The sequence below is a fragment of the Thunnus maccoyii genome, chromosome 10, assembly GCF_910596095.1.
Source record: "Thunnus maccoyii chromosome 10, fThuMac1.1, whole genome shotgun sequence".
Taxonomy (NCBI): domain Eukaryota; kingdom Metazoa; phylum Chordata; class Actinopteri; order Scombriformes; family Scombridae; genus Thunnus; species Thunnus maccoyii.
Genome location: NC_056542.1, coordinates 29948256 through 29952584, shown reverse-complemented (window position 1 = coordinate 29952584; position 4329 = coordinate 29948256).

Below are 4329 nucleotides of genomic sequence, written 5' to 3'. Positions count from 1 at the left end.
TTTAAGTAATTTTTTAAGTGAAAATGGCAAAAAAAAAACACTCGTACCATCATCTCAAATGTGAACATGTTCTGCTTTTCTTGGTCCTCTATGATAGTGAACTGAACATCTTTGGGTTGTGGACTGACAGTGTCACTATGGGCTCTAGGGACATTTTCATAATTTGCTGACATTTTAGAGACCAGAAAATAACTGGTTAATTGAGAAATTAACCCGTGGATTCATCAGTAATTAAAATGATTGTTAGTGGCAGTCCTCTTTCACTCAGTGTCAACTTCATATACTTTGATGTAGACTAATTAAATACATGTTTGCATCCTAAATTGTAGTAAAAGCAACAAGAACGTCTGCTATGCTGACGCCTGAAGCTATATTTGCTTCAAATGACTTTACAATATGGATATTTTCTGCTGTGTGTTCGGTACCAGAATGTGAGCTGTGCAGTGCGTCTGCAGGTCAACTCCATGGTGCAAAAACAGCCGCCACCACCTCCTCACTTAAAACAAGGAGCTCTTTCTTAACCCCCCCCCACCCCACCCCAACAAGTCGAGCACCGCTGTTCACCGCTATAACCCCTCAGCTCAGGAGAGGAGAGGTGGCAGACTAAATAAAGCTCCATTGAGAGACACTAACCAAGTGTAGAAATTCCCTGTGAAATTAATTACAGGAGCAGTAATCGCAAAGAAGTCTGTCTGGGAGAAAAAAAAAAAATCTTTTTTTTTTTTTTTTTTTAAGTGCTGTTGTTTGGTTGTCTTTGCCACTCCCCTCCCCAAGGTCCCTGAATTTCTATTCAGACTCGGAGTTTGAAGTCTTTTTTTTTTTTTTTTTTCAAGGCTCATTATTAGAATTCATTAATAATAAACTAAATAAAAACCAAACTAATTCCAAATCAACAACACCTCCACAAACAAACCAAACAACAACAAAAAAAAAGAGGCAAAAAAACAAACCCCAAAACAAACAACAAAGAGCTTAGTGAGAGATTGGATTGGCTGTCTGGCTGGAGACTGCAGGGTAAATATTGGCTGAGCCTGAGAGTGCCTGTCTGCGTGTGTGTGTGTGTGTGTGTGTGTATGTGTGTGCATATATCTAGGTGTAAATGTGAGCGCATGTGCCTCTGTGTACATCTTTAGTGTATGTGTTTGAGGGAGAGTCAACAAGTAGCCGTGTGCGTGTTTGGCCTGAGGTAGTTGACAGATGACCCTGCTGCCACCTACACACTAACACCACTCATACACAGGATTACAGATCAGGCCGTTTACATCCGCCTGGCTGGCTGGCCCCCGCTGCAGGCTGACTGTTACATACACAGAGACACACACAGCCACTCAGGTCTCTGACACATGGACCCCGGTCTGTCCCAAGAGTGCACACGTATACTGCTGTGTTGCTGTGTGTGCATCTGAAGGCGTTACCTCACACGGAGGATGATGAAGATATTCTGGGAATATTCCACGCAGCGCTTTCTGAGGGGAGCCACATATGCAAACTAAAGCTGCAACTATGAGTCGATAGGAAAATGGTCAGTACTTTGATAATCAATTAATTGTTTGAGTCATTTTCAAGCTATCAAACGTCATCACTCACTTGCTGCTTTAATAAACTGAATATCTTTGGATTTTTGACTGTTAGTCACACCTAACCAGCAATTTGAAGATGTCAGCTCGGGCTTTAGGAAGTTGTGATGACATTTTCACTACGTTCTGACATTCTATAGACTAAACAATCAATCGATAAAGAAAACAATCAGAGGTTGCAGTCATAATAAAAACTTTTCCTCATAGTTAGGGTATGATTTGAAATACTAGTGCTGATGTCATGAGTGTTGGTTCTGCTACCAAATTGAACTTCTTTTGATACCTTACCTTAGAAATATACACATGTTTTACTGTTTGCAGAAATAAAATAGTCTAAAATTGGCAAAACTACGACTTCAATCAGGAACTAACTGATCAAAGAAAAAGTAAACAAGACTGAATGTGACGAGGCATTCAGTGACAAGTGAAAATCAATGAAGAGCGGGTTTACTACTCTAGACTAACATAAAACTTCTTCATATGCATTTAAACATTTTTTCTGGCTGTGCAGAGCTCCTCTGACTCTCTCACAGATTACAAGCAAAAAGCAATGTTTAAGTTACTGCCTGACACTGATAAAGGCTCATAAGTAATTTAACGTTGACTGTTAAAATCCTACTTTTTGAAAATGGTGAGTTAAAGTAAATTTCCCTGATTGCCGCTGCAGTTTCACTTTGTTCTGATATCACTAACAAACCACTTCATCAAGGTGACGTCTTTAGATTGAAGAAAAGGAGGTGTGTTTGCATTAGGTTCAAGACGAATGACCTCACACAGTTGGCATATGGTATTTCCACTTGTTTAAAAAAGACAAGACTGATAGGAATAAGAGTCAATACTAGATTAAATGACTTAAGAGTGGAAAGTGTTTGCAGAGGACCTGCCTATGGTGTCGCCCTGCAGGGACTGTACATATCAGCTCTAATCTGATGGATTGTGAGCAGTTTCTGTCAGAATGTTATCTGTAGGTTAAAGAGAAAGAATATATATACACACATACAACAAGTCTGCATGAAGCCGTGATGTTTGACCTCAGGACTTAACAATATCTCAAGACTTCATAACACCACACCTACAACTGCACTACACAATCAAACCAAACACTGCAACAGCAAAAGTTAACACTTGTTAAAGGTCTTTGCCTCTCAAATCCTACATGTGAATCCCAGTGTGTAGGCTGAGGTTTGGTTCACGGCCATGACACACTGTCTGCGCTGTGATCCCTCTATGTTCGTAGTCCCTTTCAATTTTCCTCCTCGTCTGAATAAAGAGGAAACACACCAGTGAGACCGCCCGCTCCGCTTTAAAAAAAAAAAAGAAAAAAAAAAAAGAAAAGGCAGACTGTAGCTCTTTTCTTCAGCCAGAGAAATCATCAAAGCATGAGCTACATTATTCAGCCTTGCCGAGTCTGCATGACAACACAGCCGACAAACAAGAGCTCTTTTCAAACCAGACGGCCACTACAGTAGGACACAGCTATTTCAAACCACTTGTGAATGGAGCTCCCTCCAACTAGTGAGACGTTTCAGATGAAGAGAAATGCATTGAAAATACCAGGCCAGCATTTATTCAAAGTACCAAACACAGATGCATGCATAATCTAAAACACACTACACAGTTGTTGTAGATAAATACTCTCCAGGTATCAATCAACACAATCATCTGAGGGTTGTTTTTGTTGCAGCAGCTCAGTCTAGAAGTCTGAGGCAGTTCTACTGGATTATCTAATTAAGCTCTCTGCTGTATTAGTGTGTGTGTGTGTGTGTGTGTGTGTGTGTGTGTGTGTGTGGATGCACCAGTTCACGCCTAAACTCTGTGTGTTTTTCCTGGCCGGCAATATGATGATGCCACAGAAAACAAATGGTGGAGCAACAGTCCGTCTGCCAGACAAACACACACACATACACACACACTTCTTGGTTACAATGTGGCGTCAGCGCATCCACGTTATGCTGCCAAATCTAAATCTAATATCCCGCGTTCACCTCACGTTGCCCAGGCCTGGCCTCGGCCCCAATGGAAATTACACATCACTGTAACTCTGTCTGTCTGTAGCTTGTCTGTGTGTCTGCATGTCTGTCTGTCAATATGTCTGCCTGTCTGGCTTTGGAAGTGTCTGTCCGCATCTCTGTTTATATCTCTGCCGGTTCTTGTCTTCCTGTCTGGTTATGACTCTACCCGCCTGTCTGCGTGTCTGCTATGCGCCCCGTCTCCTGTTTATTTGTCTTCGTCTGTCAGTCAGTCAGTCAGACCGGATACATACACTGTCTGACTGTCTTCTGCGTTTCTACCTGCCTGCATGTGTTCGTCTGTCTGCTCTCTGAACGCATAAAGAGGAACATCTGCAGTGGATCTAGCAGGCAGCAGCATTAGGGCAGAGCTGATAATGATAGTTTCTCTCTGGGCTGCTCAGAAGGCAGACAGACATAACATACCATTCCAGCGTTTCCTGTCTATGCTGACAGGCAAACTATTTAACCCTCTGTGGTGATCCCTCAGAGCATATGCACAGCCCTGCAGGCCTATGGGGCTACATCTGCAAGTATTAATATAAAACCAACCCCTGTGGCAGGAAACGTCTGACAAAAGTTAAGCAGGAAACTTTGAGCTCACAATAGAATAGTTACTATTATAAACTAGTCTATAAACTACAGTAAGTCTATAACACATTTATAAGTCTGCACAGTGTTATAGTGATCTATTAATTAGGCTATTTGTCACTTCAAGTTAACTGTTGAGCACTACAGTATGT